This window comes from Eschrichtius robustus, chromosome 19 (assembly GCF_028021215.1).
Source record: "Eschrichtius robustus isolate mEscRob2 chromosome 19, mEscRob2.pri, whole genome shotgun sequence".
In the NCBI taxonomy this organism is placed as follows: Eukaryota; Metazoa; Chordata; class Mammalia; order Artiodactyla; family Eschrichtiidae; genus Eschrichtius; species Eschrichtius robustus.
The window spans coordinates 27,687,975-27,707,703 of NC_090842.1; the positions used below are offsets into that span (position 1 = coordinate 27,687,975).

The 19,729-nt window shown below is 41.0% G+C and overlaps 1 pseudogene; it reads left to right on the plus strand.

The window, feature by feature from the left end:
* The first annotated feature begins 6,427 nt into the window (after nucleotides 1-6,427).
* Nucleotides 6,428-8,014, plus strand: LOC137753311 (bridging integrator 2 pseudogene; annotated as a pseudogene).
* Nucleotides 8,015-19,729: the final 11,715 nt, after the last annotated feature.

The window sequence follows — 19,729 nt, forward strand, 5'->3', positions numbered from 1 at the left end:
CCAATTAAAAACTTAAGAATTGTTTATTTCCGGAATTTTCCATTTTCCAACCATGGTTGACCGAGGGTAACTGAAACCGTGGAAAGCAAAACTGCAGATAAAGGGGGGGCGACTGTATTGTTTTCTTATTTAATCATTATTTTTATGATTAGGAAGAAAACAATTTTTTTTTAAAAGATAATTCAAATGCCCAAGTAATCACCTTCTTATGCTACCTTAGATCTCCAACTTTAGACCAATACATGAATGAAAAGCAATTGATTTGGGGGTGATCCTCCTCTTGCACAAGGCCCCAGAGGAGGCTGGGGCAGGTGACCTGGCTTCATTAACCGGCAGTTTTAACAGCAGGTTCTATTGCTTGTTTTCTCAGTAAATGGCTGAAATATCCCAAGAGGATGTGTTAAATTCACCTACTTTCTCGAATATTTATTTGGGGCTGTTGCTGGGACTAATGCAGTAGTTCTAGTTTGATGTTTAATCACAGCTCAGAAATTCCGTTGCCACAGATACAGAGGACCAGGATGATGTCATTGTTGCCATGTGCCTCATAAGCTGGTTAAAACTGACCTTTAAAACTTAAGCTTAATTATCTTTACTGTCAGAACAGGCCCGTAGGGAATATGCCTTAATGAATTCATATTTTGACAATCATTTCCTTCTTTCCTCATCATTAAAACTGATTTTCTGGGTCTGCCTCTGAATCCACACGGGGCCTCTCTGAACTGCACATTTTCCAAATCCACATTAAGGTAAAAATGCTTATGTGCACCTGCCTTCTCCCTGGAGAGGAAGGAGTGAAAGGATATCCCAGGAGGAAGGTGACCTAATTCCTTCTCTTGGTCCCTCCATTCTCTCCTTCAATGGGATCACCTTTCAGGAGCGAAAGAATGGGGTGGGGTGGAGAGTGTGATGGTCCAAGGCACACCCCCCTTCTTCCTGTCTCCCTCACTCAACACAGTGATATCTTGTTTTATAAACGCTCTAGAAAATAAATTCTATATTGAAACTCACTGTGATTTGATTTAAAAAAAGTATCCTCACAAATCGTGTGAAGCATCAGCCATGCTCCCTTGCTGCATGCCCATGTGCATGGCTGCAAGGCCCACAGCCCACGGCTTCAGCTGGTCCCATGCAGATGAACACACAGACATCTTCATTCATTCGTTCTTTGAACGAATGTCCTAGAAATTAAGGAACCAGCAGTGAACAAAAGAGACAAGGAAATAGCCTCATGGAGCTACTTTAGGTGGGGAAGACTGAAATGAAACAAATACTCTCAGAAGGCACTCTAAAATCCCCTGGTGTCGGATGCTGGGAGGGTGCTATGAGTGCCTATTTCTGATCTATGGGGTGGGATGGGAGAGGGGAGGTTCAGGCAGAGTGTCCCCGAGGAAGTGACATTTAAACTAAGACCTAAACAACAGCACTCCAGATTTTCTGCATAGGGGATGATTCAGGACAGTATTCAGCTTAGTGAAAATGACAACTGCTCATGTCAGAGAAGGGGAGGTGATGGATTAGTCTCCTCTAAACACCCCTTTATCACCAATACTGGACATGATGAATGAGGGAGTCAGAGGGAGCAACTGCAAAGGCCCTGAGGTCAGTCTCCTCATGGGATAATCAGGTAAAAGATCTAAATACAAATTATCATTGTAAACAAGTGGTTCTCCAACTTTTTGGTCTCAGAAACCCTTTACTCTATAAAAATTATTGGAGAGTCCAAAGAGCTTTTGTTTATGCAGAGTATAGCTACCAAAATAAATTATTAGAAATTAAAACATATAAAACTATTATTCAATTTTTACTTCTTTAAAAAATAATAAACCAATTACATGTTGACACAATATATTTTTTGTGAAAAATAACTATATTTTTCAGGACAAAAGACAATTAGAAGAAGAGTTGCATTATTGTACATATTTGTAAATCTCTTTCCTATCTGTTGACAGAAGGCAGCTGAATTCTCATGTCTGCTTCTGCATTCAGTCTGTTGCAATATTATTTTAGTTGAAGTATATGAAGAAAATTTGGCCTCCTACAGATAGGTAGTTGAAAAAGTTAGGCTATTTTAATGGCCTTTTTAGATAGTTGTAGGTATCCTTCTTTGATACCATGCCAAAACTTGACAATTGAGAGTTTTTCCTTAAAGGTTAGTTGCAGTGTGGAATCTGAAGCTATAGCAATAAATTTTTTGTACTCTGTTATATTGAAATTCATTGGTTTGCCTTTGAATGGATCTCTTACCCATGCATAGATTTTTTAACATCATGTTTTGGTCATTTGGAAAATATTAGTTGTGTAGATTTTCCACATGTTTTCATTATGTAAAATTTTAAAATCATGTTTGTTAATATCACCACCAATCCCATCAGAAAAATATGTAAGTGTTGGAAAGCTCTCAAGTTCACAGTGGTCAATACAATTTTTCCAAATGCTAATTTTCACTTGAAAGCTCAAATTTCATCATTGCCAACAAATATTTCAGTTGTTATCATTGAAATGACAGTTTCACTTCATTTATTTTCAAGAAAATGCCTGCCAAATACTCAAGTCTGAATGACCATAGTTTGTAAGTCATACTTTCAAGTAAAAACGATGTTCCATAATAAATGGGGCTAGTTTTGCTGGCAACTCAATCACAAAGTGCTTTTCCTTGAGATAACCATTGTCCTTCAGTTTGCAGAAGAAACGTTTCATGCTTACTTCTGTTTCATTATGCAGAATATTTAAAAAGTATGTACTCAAAGGTCATGGTTTAATATAATTACCGATTTTAATGGCTTCATCAAAGACGTTATTAAGTGAAAATGGTTTTTCCCCCCTATGAGTGTGTGACAGTGAGGAACCAAGTCAAGTTCATTTCTAGAACTGTAAAGGCAAATGACACATACTCTCTCCCTTTGGAAATCTCACGTTTCCATGCAGATGACACACATGTCCACAAACAATTCTCACGTGGCTCAGTGGATAAGAGCCCAGGACTTGGAGTGACAGAGACCTGGGTTCAGAGCCTCAGTCTTAAGCTTTCTGAGCCTCAGTTTCCTCGCCTGTAAAATGGCGATAATATTACCTACCCTCAAGTTTGTTGTGAGAATTAAATGAGCTAATAATACAATAATATGTCTCACATATTAATAGTAGCTGTTTTAAGTGGGGAAGGTGGACTTGAGTCTTAAGGACTATATGTATATAAAATGCAGAATTGATCAGAGTCAGGGACAGGGGGTGGGGACAGGGGGAGGGAGACCTTCCAGGAGGAGGGTAGATGGGACCATGCCTGGGGCACTGCTGATGTGGTGAGGTTTGGTGAGCTGGATGCTCGAGAAGAGGGGGGTGAAGGGTTGAGGCTCAGGGGTTGGCAGTAGCCAGATGGCAGAGGGGTTTGTGGCCATGCTGGGGCTTCTTGTCTGTGGGAGAAGAGATCTAGGCAAAGCTGCCTGGAGTAAGGTGATTGGCAACAGGATGGGGTGGTGGATTAGAGGAGGCAGGGAGACCAGGGAGGGGGCAGGACTCATAGGAGGCAGGGGAGGGGGGAGCAGCGGTGCAGAGCAGAGAAGGAGCCTGGGGAAAAGGCTGCCCTGGGGAGGACATCAAGGGCCATGCTGAGCACGTGGGCTACAGTCATGACACTCTTCTCGCTTTTTTTCCCATCTCACGCAACTGTCAGCTGTTTTTTTGCCCCAAATTTCCTGTCCCTCCTCTCTGTCTCAGTAAGCTGATGTGGATGAATCTAGGCTGTCTATTTCTGCAATGAGGCTGAATATCTTAACTGCCAGTCTGACAGATGGATCACCAGTCTCTTCAATTGTTATCTTATAGGGAGGAACACCTGGAATCCTTCCCTAATTAGCTGGCTGGTTTAGACACATCACATTTTATTCTAAAAAAAGAACTTCTCATTTTAACTCTTGCTCAACAAGTGCTTGTTGGCCGATAAATGTTAAAGATATGATGTATTTTTTGAAGTACAATAATCTTTGTTAATTATTTATAACAAAATGTTTTAAAGATTAACTCTGCTCCTTTGAGTTCCACAGGAGCGCCAGGACTGCAGCCTGCATCGGGTAGATGTTCCTTCCTACGTAACAGTGACAGGTGCTTATTCAAGAGAAGGTACACAGAAGCCCAAAGCAAAAGATCCCCACCTTCTCCCCACCACCCTCACACTCTTAATCTATTCCTCCGGGGTGTGGATATGGTCTATCACATGCTTTCTATGTCTATCTTTTCATAATGTACTTCAAACAAAAACAAAAACAAAAAACAAAGCCAGAGGTGAACTCACAGTCCACAGTCCGTTTTACAGCTTGCTTTTCTCCTTCAGTAATAGACGACCAAGGCCTTGTGGAGGTCCCGGCATTGAGTGGCACCCCCTTCTATGCACTGGCTGAAGAGTCCTGTCCACGCAGGATTTGTTCTTAAAGGCATCGGTAGCCTTGAGCACGGCCTTCTTCACTAGAAAATGCAGACTTGGAAGCCTCCGATGCAATCTGCAAGGGGATCCTTGGGAAAAGCGCAGCTTTTGTCCTTGAATAGTGCCAGCCTGTGGCTGGATGCCATGGCCTCAGAAACTCCAAACCTCCCAGACAGCAAGAGGGTCTTGGGAGGAACTGGGCAACGGCCAGACCTACAGAGAGCAGAAGGCGGAGGTAACGCGTGCGGGTTTGCTCCTAGAGCAGATTCTTGCTGTAAGGGATCCCAGAGCCCCAACAAAACGTGTTTAGGTCACATTTTCCATTTCCTTCAAGACTTTGGTCATTGACATTGAGAAATACAATGACAAGTTGATTTGTTTTGTGTCCAGGATAAGTTCCTCCCAGGAAAACTAATTGTTACATTGACTCAGCACAGTCAAGCAATGATGTTTCTTTAGTGCAATGGGTTACACAAAAAATCCTTTATGCTTCCATATGGAGACCTGTACAAAAACACTTTCGGCAGGATTATTAATATTTTAAAAATTGGAAACAATTCAAATGCCCATCAGCATGAGAATGAATAAATAAATTGAGACATATTCATAGGATGGAATACTTGACAGCAAGTAAACTGAATGGAGTAGATCTTAAAGTTGAGTGGAAAAGCAAGCAGCAGAATATTATATGTGGTGTGAGACTGTTTTAAAAACACACAAAATGCTGTGTTTTGTTTATGGATACGTGTGTGATTTGTAGTAACATGGTAGTGATGACCTTGGGAGGAAGGTCATCCCAAGGTCAGCGACCTTGGGAGGGAGGGGAAGAGACTGCCCAGTTGGGCCACATCAGGGACTTCCCTGGCCCCTGTAATGTTAATTTCTTTCTTTTTTATTGTAAAAAACATACCAAAGTTTACCATCTTAACCACTTCTAAGTGCACAGCTCAGAAGTGTTGTGTTAACATATTCACAACGTTGTGAAACAGACCTCCAGAACTTTTTCCTTTTGCAAAATTGAAACTCCCCATCCCCTCTCCCCAGCTCCTGGCAGCCACCCACTTTCTACTTAGATGAATGTGACTACTCTAGACACCTCATACAAGTGGAATCACACAGTAATTATTATTTCTTTGTGACTGGCTTATTTCACTTAACATAATGTACTCGTTTCATCCATGTTGTACCATGGGACAGGATTTCTTTTCAAGGCTGAATAATATTCCATTGTGTGGGGCTTCCCTGGTGGCGCAGTGGTTAAGAATCCGCCTGCCAATGCAGGGGACACAGGTTCAAACCCTGGTCCGGGAAGATCCCACATGCTGCGGAGCAACTAAGCCCGTGTGCCACAGTTACTGAAGCCCGCACGCCTAGAGCCCGTGCTCTGCAACAACAGAAGCCACCACAATGAGAAGCCCGCACACCGCAACGAAGAGTAGCCCCTGCTCGCCACAACTAAAGAAAGCCCGTGCGCAGCAACGAAAACCCAACGCAGCCAAAAATAAATAAATAAAATTTTAAAAATACTTAAAAAAAATAAAGCTTACTGTTTAAAAAAAAAAAAAAGGTGGTGGGAAGGCTTGAAAGTCAGACAGGTCTGGGTTAAAAGTCTGGGCTCAAGGTACTTATCTCCTGAGTCTGTTTCCTCATTTATAAAATGGAGATAATAAAACTCACCTGGCAGGAGTGTTTCAAGAATTAAAATAATAGCCGGACAGCGATGGGCCTCGGGGAGGGCCCAGGGGCGCCACCTGCTGGGCCTCGAGTGGGCCTCGCAAGGGTCTCCGTGAGGGCCGGGCGCCCTGGGCCTCGGGCAGCCTCGGGCAGCCCACGGTGAGCCCCAGGCGGCGGCGGGGCCGGGTGTGCGTCGCGAGGCGGCGGCGGGGCGTGCGTTGCGAGGCCAGCCCACCCGGATGCGAGGCATGCCGGGAATCGCGCTTCCTTCTCAGGGGCCCCGAGAAAACCACAGGGCTCCGGGGCAGGGCCTGCTGCCCCTGGGGAGCCGGCAGGATGGCTGAGGGCAGGGCGAGCGGCGCCGCCGGCCTCTTCGCCAGGCAGGTGCAGAAGTTCAGCAGGGCCCAGGAGAAGGTACTGCAGAAGTTGGGGAAAACTGTGGAAACCAAAGATGAACGGTTTGAACAAAATGCCAATAACTTCTACCAACAACAGGCGGAAGGCCACAAGCTATACAAGGACCGAAGAACTTCCTCAGTGCAGTCAAAGTGATGCATGAAAGTTCAAAGAGAGTGTCAGAAACGCTGCAGGAGATCTACAGCAGCAAGTGGGATGGTCATGAGGAGCTGAAGGCCATCGTAGCGAATAATGATCTCCTTTGGGAAGACTATGAAGAGAAACCAGCTGACCAGGCTTTGAGGATCATGGAAAACTGTGTAGCCCAATTCAGCGAGATTAAGGAAAGAATTGCCAAACGGGGCTGGAAACTCGTAGACTATGACAGTGCCTGACACCACCTGGAGGCGGTACAAATGCCAAGAAGAAAGACGAGGCCAAGACTGCCAAGGCAGAGGAAGAGTTCAACAAAGCCCAGGTTGTATTTGAAGATCTGAACCAGGAACTACTAGAGGAGCTGCCTGTTCTTTATAATAGTCGTATTGGCTGTTATGTGACCATCTTCCAAAACATTTCCAACTTGAGAGACGTCTTCTACAGGGGAATGAGCAAGCTGAACCACGATCTGTACGAGGTGATGAGCAAACTGGAGAAGCGACATTCCGACCAAGTCTTTGTGGTGAAGGGACTCTCAAGCAGCAACAGACGCTCTCTAGTCATCTCTCCCCCAGTTCGAACATCTACAGTCTCCAGCCCTCTTACCTCACCCACCAGTCCCTCTGGTGGAGGTGGTCCCTCCACCTCAGCAAGTGAGGAAGAGCTGGCATCTGATCCAGCCCAGGGAGAAGACGACTCCGAGATTAAAAAAGAGCCCTTAAAAGACAAGGAAATAGAGGAGGAGGCTGAAGCAAGCTCCTCTGAGGGGGAAGAGCCTCTGCTAGCCTTCAATGGCCCCTCCCAGGCCCAGCCCTCACCCACCGTTGAGGGTGGAGAGTCCCAGGAGGAAGTTCTCCCTTGCTCCCCAGCTCCATCACCAGGCAGAGCTCTGACCCCTTCAGAGCAGGCTTCATCTTTCCCAGAAGTAGTCCTCCGAACCCACATCTCAAGTAAAGGATCTGAACAGCCAAAGAGAGCCTCTATGCACCGCCTGATAGGCCTCCTCCACCCAGAGCCACTCCCAGCCCCAGGTCCTCCTTAGGGAACATGCCCTCCAGCCCTCCAGCCTCTGAACGAAGTTCACCCACCAGCCCTAGGGCCTCCTTGGGGGCTGAGACTCCAAGTCCTAGGGCCTCCTTAGAGGCCTTTTCTGATCCACAGCCACCAGAGAAGCCAGCAAGAACTCCTGAGGCCAGAGAAAAGGAAAACACCGATAATCTGAACCCAGAAGAACTTTGTATTGCCCCAACCTTGATGATCTGTCAGAACCAAGGTCTTCAGCTTCATGTCTCTGCGGTTCCAGAAGAGACCAGCATCATAGCACCCGAGCCTCAAGAAGAGGTGTCTACCATTCAAAATGCACAACTCTGAAGAGGAACTGCCAAGACCTCCCCACACACACCTCCCCAGAAAAGCTCCTCAGCTAGAGGATATAAGTCAGAGGGACTTAAGATCCAGCATTCATTTCTGGTTTCTCAAACTATGAATGCTGGCGGTCTCTAAAGACCTGGCATTAATGGAGGCTGAGGAGCAGACTTAGGGGAGGGAGGGAGGCAGTCTTGGGAAAAGAGACTGTTAGACTCGGAATATTTAATTCAGGTTTTAGCATTGTTAGAATAATAAGGCTTTATATACTAATGAAGTGGGGCTAAAATGACTATAAAAAGCAAAAGCATCTGTAGACATAGACATTTGTCCACCCACCGGCATATAACCACACATACTCAGAGAATAGTGAACAGATCTTTGATTTACCACTCATTTTGCAAGACTTAAAACCAAAAGAACAGATTTTCAGATTGTTAAAGTATTATTCTGATGATAAAAAAAAAAGAATTAAAATAATATATGTAACCACCAGAAAATACGTATAGCCCTGCTATCCAATAAATGGTGTTCATGATTTCATCAGTCATGATGACAGTTGGCAGACAGAGGAAGTCTTCTTAAGTCACTTGCTACCCTCCTGTAATACTGAAGCATCCATCCTACCTTACTCTTCTTCTTTTCCTCTCTTCTATTACTCTTCTGCTTCCAGCCTCTGCCCCCATCTTCTCTTCCTGTTCCCCTTTGCTCCAAGGTCTGCCCACAGGCCTACCATAACATGGCAGGCTGGTGTAAGATAATAGGGAGTGGTGGGGCCTGTGGCAGTCTGAGAGCACAGCTGGTATGGAGGGGGCAGCCACCTCTGAGCTCTAAGTTGCCATGCTGGAATGTGGGCCCAATGTTACCAGATATTTTGGGTTGGTTTTTTTCTTTTTTCTTGTGAGAGAAGTCAGAAATCCATTATTTTATGGGAAATCTTTGGATTTTTTTAATTGTTGGAAATAATTCCAGTTTTATTCACTACTACGGGGTCCAAACTGAATTCTCAGATGGGCTAGTTCCAATCTGCAGAGTGCCAGCCAGTCACCTCTGAGTGACAAAGGGGCCGTGTGCATGGTGGGAGGCGGTAGGAATGGGAGCTCTTCACGTGTGTACAGATGTGCAGGCCTGCATGTATGTGTGTGCATGTGCATTTTACGGTTGTCTCCAGTCCTAAGCAATGAGAGAAGAGTGGGTTTCCCTGGAACATTTGGTTTTCATCCTTCCCCTCCTCAGTGGCTGCTGAGGCATTGGCTGTATGGGATCTGGGCCACTAAAGATCTGTCACGTGGGGTCACTGCCTCTGCTTTTGGCTGCTCAAAGCTGCATCGGAGACCCTGGTCTGGGAGGTCTCTAGGCCCAAAATTCCAAGATGAAGTCCAAACCTCCTAGTTCCCTCTGCCCTACAAATCTTTGATGCCTGTGTGCACACAAACTCATGCCTCCCTTGGACTTTTCTGTCCTTCTAAATAGTAGGCAAGATTTTCCTTCTCACACAGACTGCAAACTGGTGGTTGCTGATGGAATCTGGCCATGGCTACCCCCTTAAAATAGGGTCCCTGTTCTCCAGCCCCACAGTTCCCACTGCTCCCGATTCACCTCCACTACAACTACAACGCTGACAAATATCAGTGGTGTTTTAGCATCAAACCTGTCTTGTTGTTTTCTCATAGTCGTATAAGGAGGAACATGAAATAGTTTTTGTACCTAAGTCTCTATCAAAAATTAGGAAATGGAAGATAAATGGACAAGGTTGCATGTTTCATGAAAAGTGTGAGGGTGTATTTCTTTGTGGAAGTGGTGAATATTCCTTTCTGTTTAATATGCAAATAAAATGTGTTTGTATCAGAAAAATGCAACTTATGATTGCATTACAAAGTAGGCCATAGTAAGAACTACGATTGGCATCTATAGAAGATCAGTGATGAAGAATTGATGAAAATAAAAGGGATTAAAATTTCAAAAAGGTTTGATGTTGAATGGAACATGATATTGAATGGAATGGAAGTGATGCTGCGGTGCAACTGTTTTATAATGTGTGTCACCCAGTTATGGACTGCAGTGGGAGAATATCACTGCTTGTCAGTGACTGCTGTTGTTCTTATTGGGGTTTTTTGTTTGTTTGTTTGGCCGCGCTATGCAGCATGTGGGATCTTAGTTCCCCGACCAGGGATCAAACCTGCGCCCTGCATTGGAAGCACAGAGTCTTAACCACTGGACCACCAGGGAACTCTTCTGTTGTTCTATTGTTAAAGAGACGTTATTAGGCAATAGTCATTTACCAGACATGTAATAAAAATTCTTAGGCGTAAAAGATACTCCTCCAAGCACAAGACCAGTATATCAGTCAAGTTTTCTTTGGTCAGAAGCAACAGAAACTGCCTCTGATTCTTACTCAGTAAAGAAGATTGCTGGTGGGATCTGAGTTAGTTTGCAGAAGATCCAGATGTCCGGGAGGAACCCTCAATGTGGCAGCCGAGCCAGCAGGGCCTGCCCTTGGCCTGGCCCAGTGGCTCCAGCTGGTTTGGTCTTTCTGCCCTTTGGCTCAAGACTTGAGTTCCAGGGAGGGGAGGATCTGAGGGGCCTGCATGGGGCCACAGATCCACCCCTGGGCCTGTGAGGATACCAGGCCTGTGCGGTATTATAGCCCCAATTCACAAAAATGAGGGGATGGCTAAAAGAGGTTCTGTGAAGTATAAAAAGAGTGATGAAAAATAGAAGTGTAAATACCGTAATTCAGAAAAGGAGTGGCTGGAACCCAAGTGTGATTCACTTCTGCTGGGATAAATAATCTGAGAACATGATGAGTTTCAGAAAGCAGCCAAAAATCAAAGTGAAGAAAACCAAACAGCAACAAATAAATCCAAAAGTGAAATAGGAAGTACCACGATGACTACCTGGAAGTTACATTTTGCTCTACTAGGAGTCCGTGGGTCCAGTTTCTAACCTGTGGTCTGCGGTAAAGCTCAGGCCTTTTCGGTTTTGAGCATCACTGCAGATTGGGTGGTCTGAGGAGCCTCTCATTGCAAAACAGCGCAGAGGACACACCCTGTGACTGATCTTTGCTCCTACAAGCTTTAGGAGAAGATTTCAAGAAAAGTGAGCTGAGGCCTGAGCTGTTAACGCGGTTGCTTTAGAGGCAGGTGCTCTCAGCAGCACAGCTGTTATAATACTTAACTGGCAGAGAGGGTGGGAAGCCAAGCCACAGTCCCTGGTAGTGGCGCCCTCTGGTGGCCAGAGGTAGAAAGAAACTCTCTGGAAGAAAGGGTCTCCAGATTAGATCCAGAGGACACCCATAGATGATGAAGAAACTAACTCCCATCATTAGGAAGACACTGGGAAGGCAAGCCACTTTGTCCAAGAGTTAGCTGATAACACAGAAAACATATTTAGAGTTCCTCCACCTCTCAAATAGCAGATCCTGGAATTGTCAGATACCAAATATAGAACAGATATACAAGAAATGATTAAAGAAATAAAGGATGAAATGACAAAGATGAGGACCAACAAGGTACAATGAAAAACAGAGACCTTAAAAATGGGTATGCACAGAACTAGAACAAAAAATTTCACAATTTGTATGGAAACACAAAAGACCTCGAAGAGCCAAAGCAATCTTGAGAAAGAAAAACGGAGCTGGAGCAGTCAGGCTCCTTGACTTCAGACTATACTACAAAGCTACAGTAATCAAGACAGTATGGTACTGGCACAAAAACAGAAATATAGATCAGTGGAAGAGGATAGAAAGCCCAGAGATAAACCCATGCACATATGGTCACCTTATCTTTGATAAAGGAGGCAAGAATATACAGTGGAGAAAAGACAGCCTCTTCAATAAGTGGTGCTGGGAAAACTGGACAGGTACATGTAAAAGTATGAAATTAGAACACTCCCTAACACCATACACAAAAATAAACTCAAAATGGATTAAAGACCTAAATGTAAGGCCACACACTATCAAACTCTTAGAGGAAAACATAGGCAGAACACTCTATGACATAACTCACAGCAAGATCCTTTTTAACCCACCTCCTAGAGAAATGGAAATAAAAACACAAATAAACAAATGGGACCTAATGAAACTTAAAAGCTTTTGCACAGCAAAAGAAACCATAAACAAGACGAAAAGACAACCATCAGAATGGGAGAAAATATTTGCAAATGAAGCAACTGACAAAGGATTAATCGCCAAAATTTACAAGCAGCTCATGCAGCTCAATATCAAAAAAACAAACAACCCAATCCCAAAATGGGCAGAAGACCTAAATAGACATTTCTCCAAAGAAGATATACAGATTGCCAACAAACACATGAAAGAATGCTCAACATCATTAATCATTAGAGAAATGCAAATAAAAACTACAATGAGATATCATCTCATACCGGTCAGAATGGCCATCATCAAAAAATCTACAAACAATAAATGCTGCAGAGGGTGTGGAGAAAAGGGAACCCTCTTGCACTGTTGGTGGGAATGCAAATTGATACAGCCACTATGGAGAACAGTATGGAGGTTCCTTAAAAAACTAAAAATAGAACTACCATACGACCCAGCAATCCCACTACTGGGCATATACCCTGAGAAAACCATAATTCAAAAAGAGTCATGTATCAAAATGTTCATTGCTGCTCTATTTACAATAGCCAGGACATGGAAGCAACCTAAGTATCCATCGACAGATGAATGGATAAAGAAGATGTGGCACATATATACAATGGAATATTACTCAGCCATAAAAAGAAACGAAATTGAGTTATTTGTAGTGAGGTGGATGGACTTAGAGTCTGTCATACAGAGTGAAGTAAGTCAGAAAGAGAAAAACAAATACTGTATGCTAACACATATATATGGAATCTAAGAAAAAAAAAAAAAAAGGTCATGAAGAACCTAGGGGCAAGACGGGAATAAAGACATAGACCTACTAGAGAATGGACTTGAGGATAAGGGGAGGGGGAAGGGTAAGCTGTGACAAAGTGAGAGAGTGGCATGGACATATATACACTACCAAACGTAAAATAGATAGCTAGTGGGAAGCAGCTGCATAGCACAGGGAGATCAGCTCGGTGGTTTGTGACCATCTAGAGGGGTGGGATGGGGAGGGTGGGAGGGAGGGAGACGCAAGAGGGAAGAGATATGGGAACATATGTATATGTATAACTGATTCACTTTGTTATAAAGCAGAAACTAACACACCATTGTAAAGCAATTATACTCCAATAAAGATGTTAAAAAAAAATGGGTATTCAAAAAATAAAAATGTTTCTTTGTTGAACTGAAAAAACCTCAAGAGGATGGTTGAATAGTAAATTAGACACAGGTGAAGAGGGAATTAGTAAACTAGGATGTGTATCCACAGTAGTCACCCAGAATGCAGCACAGTGACCAAAAGATACAAATATAAACAAAGTGATAATAAGAGATGTGAAGGACAGAATAAGAAAGTCTAACATATGTCTACTTGGAGTCCCAGAAGTAAAGAATAGAGAGCCTGAAGAAGAGGCAATATTTGAAAAGATAATAGCTGAGCTCATTCCAGAATCTATAAGAAAACATAAAAACACAAAGCCAGGAAGTACAACATACGTCAAAAAGCATAAATAAAAAGAAATTCATGCTTCAACTCACCTTAGTGAAAGCATAGTACACTCAAAACAAGAAGGTCTTAAAAAGGGCCAGAAGGCTTCCCTGGTGGTGCAGTGGTTGAGAATCTGCCTGCTAATGCAGGGGACACGGGTTCGAGCCCTGGTCCGGGAAGATCTCACATGCCGCGGAGCAATTAGGCCCGTGAGCCACAACTACTGAGCCTGCGCGTCTGGAGCCTGTGCTTCGCAACAAGAGAGGCCACGATAGTAGAGGCCCACGCACTGCGATGAAGAGTGGCCCCCGCTTGCCGCAACTAGAGAAAGCCCTCACACAGAAACGAAGACCCAACACAGCCAAAAATAAATAAATAAATTAATTAATTAATTAAAGTTAATGGGTTATTAAAAAAAAAAAAAGGGCCAGAGAGAAAGGACAGATAATTTATAAAGAAACAACAATTAGGTTGAGGGGACCCTTCTCAAAGCAATGGAATCTAGAAAACAGGGAAAAAACACCTTCTGAGGATCGAGAGAAATAACTCTTAACCTAGAACTGTGTGCCACCAAAACTGTTTTTCAAGAAAACAGATGTTTTCCTGAAATGCGCATTAAGAGACATTTACAGACCAGCAAAACCTGATAAATTTTTGTCATTAAGAAATCTGTACTAAAGAAACTTCTAAAAGATGTTCTTTGGGGAAGAGATACAAGATGTAGACATAAAGTCTAAGATACAAAAAGGAATAGTAAGCAAATAATATAATAAATATTACTTAAATGCAAACAATCATTGAATAAAATCACAATCATAATCTTAATAATTTAAAAAGTATAATGTATGGGGTTAAAGAAAAAGCTAAAATATAGAATGATAATAGCATGTAAATCATAAGGGGGAGATTAAAATGGAAGCATTTTAAGGTGGTAGCATTATCATGGGGGAGCTAATATAAAAATTGTTAGAGGTGATGAAGGTAAATGTGCATGGTGAAGTAACTTGAGTGGTACCCTCTACAAGATTAGAAATAGAGTGTAAAAATTTCAAACCAGTAGCAAGGAAATGTGGAACAGACAAAACAAAACATAAGCCAAAAAGGCAAGAAAGAAGGGGGGAAAGCACAGAAAAAGCAGAACAAACAAATTTTTTTAAAAACGAAGATAGTAAAAAAATTCCAAATATATCAATAATCCCAATCAATATAAAAGGAGTATACATGCCAGTTAAAAAGATAGAGATTGCCAGATTGGATTCTTTTTTTAAAAAAATCCAACAATGTACCATTTATAAGGGATATATCTGAAGCATAAGGTTACAGAAAGTTTGAAAGTAAAAAAGTAAAAGCATGGAAAAAGAAACATCAACAGATAAAAAGCAGGCATAGTTATACTCATGTCAGATAAAATAAACTTTAAGATTAAAGGTATTATTAGGGATAGAGATCATAAATATAGTCAAACATATTATACATGAATTCTATGTTTGCAAATTTACCTACTCATTGATCTTTATTTTAACCCTAAAATAAATACTTGCAGTGCTTTGCAGTCATTTTCAGGCAGGCACAGAGTGACAAAAAATTTGAGTCACTCAACACACACATTCCCAGCTGAGGCTGAACAAGGTCATGCTCTGCCCTCCTGTTTTAACTCATACTGTAAACAAGTATCCTTTTTGTTGTCAGTTTAGTGCCGTGGTTTTTGTATTTTTGTGCTTTTTGTTGGTGATTTTGCTGTTTAAAATGGTCCCCAAGCATAATGCTGGTGTCTAGTGTTCCTCTGTGCAAGAAGGCTGTGGTGTGCCTTATTGAGAAAATGCATGGATTAGATAAGCTTCATTCAGGCATGAGTTATAGTGCTGTTGGCCACAAGTTCAATGTGGCCACAAGTTCAATGTGGCCACAAGTTCAATGTTAATGAATAAACAATATATATTAAATAAGGTGCCTTTAGACAGAAGCACACATAAAACAAGATTACGTATTGATTAGTTGATGAAAATGTTATAACGAGAGGTTCTCAGGAACCTAGCCTTATATTTCCCCTAAGAGCAATGGTTCAATATTCATTAATTCAGTGTTTACCGCAACTTTACAGACTATAGCTACAGAGAATAATGATAGAGAACTGTAGTTCAATTCACCAGGAAAATATGACAATTCTAAATGTGTATATCTAATAAAATAGCCTCAAAACGTATAAAGCAAAAACTGCTATAACTATAGGAAGAAATTGATAAAGTCACCATAACAGGAGGCACCTTTCTTAATTATTGATAGGTCAAGCAGACAGAAAATCAGAGATACAGAGGATTTGAAGAGAATAATCAACAAGCTGAAGGTGAGTTGATGGGTATACATTTACGTTTTCCTCAAACAAACATGGAACAGTTAAAAAGTTTCTTACTGGGGCTTCCCTGGTGGCGCAGTGGTTGAGAGTCTGCCTGCCAGTGCAGGGGACACGGGTTCGACCCCTGGTCTGGGAGGATCCCACATGCCACGGAGCAACTGGGCCCGTGAGCCACAATTACTGAGCCTGCGCGTCTGGAGCCTGTGCTCTGCGGCGGGAGAGGCCGCGATGGTGAGAGGCCCGTGCAACGCGATGAAGAGTGGTCCCCGCTTGCCACAACTAGAGAAAGCCCGCAAGCAGCAACGAAGACCCAACGCAGCCAAAAATATATAAATAAAATAAATTTTAAAAAATAAAAAAATAAAAAACCCCACACTTCTAAGTAGTTCAAGAGTCAAAAAAGAATCATAATGGAAATGTAAAAATACTTAGAGATGAATGACAAGGAAAGCACAAGGTATCAAAACTTAAAACTTAAGAGATGCTAAGAAAGTAGAACTTAAAGGGAAATACGAAGTCTTAAATGCTTATTTTAGAGAAGAGGGCAAAAAATTCATGAGCTGAATGTCCAGCCTGAAATTTTAGAAAAAGAAAACAAAATAAACCTAAAGAAGGTAGAAGAAAACAAATAATAAGTCTAAGGGTAGAGAATAATAAGCTAGAAAACAAACATGCAAAGTAATAAACCAGTGCTAGTACTAAAAAAAAGATGTTAGCAATAAGCTAAAAAACAAAGATACAAAGATACCAAAAAAAAAACTAAAAAAACTCTAAAAACAAAAGACAAAGAGATCAACAAAGACAAAAATTTAGTCTGAAAACACAGGTAAACTGGAACTCTGGAGAAACTGATAAAGAATAGACAGAGGCATGAATAAACAATATTAGGAATGAAAAAAGAATGTTAACTTTTACAACAGAGATTTTAAAAGATAGTGAGTACTATAGTCCTTATGCCAATAATTTGAAAACTAACAAAATGGAAAAGTTCCTAGAAAAACATAACTTACCAAAGCTACGTCAAGATGTATAGTCCTAGGAGCACTAAAAAAATTAATCAGCTTTAAAAATTTCCCTGCAAACACCAGACCAAGGTAGTTTTCAAACGAGTTCTGCAAAATTTCAGAGAACAGACCATTTCTATCTCCCAACTAATTCCACAGGGCCTTAAAACTGATACAACAACAAGAAAGGAAAATTATAAGCCAATCTAACTCTCAAACACAGATGCCAAAAGCCCTATATAAAACATTGGCAAATAGTAGTGTATAAAAAGATAACATTAATCCTTGAAATTCAAGAGTGGTTTAATTTGAGAAATTCTGTACGCTTTATTAATCACACTAACCAATTCAAGAAGAAAAACCATATGATTATCTTAATTGATGCCAAAAAATTATTTGATAAAATTCAATCCCAGATTTTGATTAAAACAAAACAAAACCTAGAAATAAAAGGGGAGTTCCTTAACCTAATTAAGTAAATCTATTTAGCAATTCATTATCATATATTATTCTAAATGAGGAAGTGTTAGAAACCTTCCCTTTGACCAAGACAAGGATGCCCGCTATTACTGATCCTATTCAACTTTGTACTGGAGGTCTCAGGCTGTAAGACAAGAAATGAAAGGCATAACAACTGTAAAGCGAGGAACAAAACTGTCATTATTTGCAGGTAATATAATTCTTTACATGGAAAATCTGAAAAAATCTAAAGGTAAATTATTAGAAATAATGATGGTTTAGAGGGAAATGGTTAAAAAGAATAATAAAAGAAGACATCATTTAATTGCAACCAAAAAGTGTAAGATACCTAGGAATAAATTCTATCAAAAGATGTGCAAGACCTTTTTGCAGAAAATCATAAAATTGTACCTAAAAATCTTAAAGGAAATCTAATTAGATTGAGTGATACATTGTGCTCATGGATAAGAAGACTCAATATTGTAAAGATGTTATATTAGCCACAGATTGATCTATTGATGGAATGCAATTCTAATCCAAATCTTAGAAGGTGTTTTTTGTTTTCGTTTTTGCTTTTTTGTGTGTGTGGAAGTTGCCAAGTTGATTCTAAAAAGTACAAAATGCTAAGAATAGTCAGGACATTCCTAAAGGAAAAGAATTAGGTGAGAGCACTTGCCTTACTAGATATAGGGCTTGTACAAAGCTATATGTATAGCTTTGTACAAAAATATATAATATATATTTTTTGGCCATGCCACGAGGCTTGCAGGATCTGAGTTCCCTGACCAGTGATCGAACCCGGGTCCTCGGCAGTGAGAGCTCAGAGTCCCAACCACTGAACCGCCAGGGAATTCCCTATAATATTTCAATACTATTAACACTATAATATGATATAATACTATAATAAAATTGTGTGGAATTGACACAGGGACATAGACAAAACGACTAGTGTAACAAAAGAGAGAGCTCAGAAACAGACCCAGGCACAAATGAAACGCTGATATATGTCTGAGGTCACATTGGAGACCTGTGGAGAAATAATGCTGGCACAACTGAGTATCCATGTGAGAAAAAGTGAATCTATACCATGCACAAAAAAATTCCAGACAGACTGAGGACTTACGTGTGAAGAACAAAACTCGAAAGATTTGAGAAGATGATATAGTAGAATAGATCTCTGATGTTGACCTACGGAAGGGTTTCTTAAACAAGACAAAAGAGCCCTAACTGTAAATGTTCATACATTTGACTTTATTAAAACTAAAATTGAGACCTCTGTTTATTCAAAACACCGTAAAGAAATCAAAAGTGAAAACAAAGGCCACAACTGGTAGAAGATATTCACCATACATACAGTGAACAATATTCAGAATGTATTAAGAATTCTTACATAGCAATAAGAACCCAACAGAAGGCAACCCAACAGAAAAAAAAGGGCAGAAGACACAAGCATTAACTTGTAGAGGCAATAAACATGTGGGAAAGTATCCTCAACATTATAATTAGGGAAGTGCAAATTAGCAAGGAGGTATCATTTATACCTATTGGATTGGCCAAAAATTAAGGCTGACAGTGGCAAGTGTTGGAAAGGACATGGATTGGCAGGGACCCATATACACTGCTTGTATGAGTATAAATTGGTACAACCACCCTGGAAAACAGTCTAGCATTGTCTTCTAAAAACAGGTATATCCTAACATATCATCCTCTGACCTAGCAACCCTACGTCCAGTATACACAGCCTAGAGAAACTCTTGCCCATGTACTCAATATATAGTTTAAGCATATATACACATGGATAAACTTATTATAAAACAAAGAGCAAGAGAATGAGAGAGAGGGCAAATACAAGATAATGGTAATGTCCTAGCTCTTGTGTTGTGTGGTAAGTTTGACTTAAAGAAATATATCTGTTAAATGTTCCTTTTAAATTAAATGACTTAAAATTGAAGGTTTTCATTAGGGAAATTTACACTGACACAGCTACATGTGGTACAAATGTTCATTATCAGTCTGTCTCAAAGATTGTTGATTGGGTAATTTGATTTTCAGGGGCCAGTGGCTAATGAAATGTGTTTCATTTTGATAAAAATTGAAAGTCTTGCATACAAGTTCTCTATTTAGGAGTTAAGGACATGGTAAACCTGATATTCTATTTTAAACCTTTCTAGGAAGATTTAAAACATTCTATGGATGATCTCTTTCGTGAAAAACTTGCAAATCCAATACAGATATCTGAAAATAAAATTTCCAAATCATGGCATGACACCATTAAAATATTTTTGTCATTTTCAAACAAGCACAATGACCTCTTTGGTATATAAGTTAT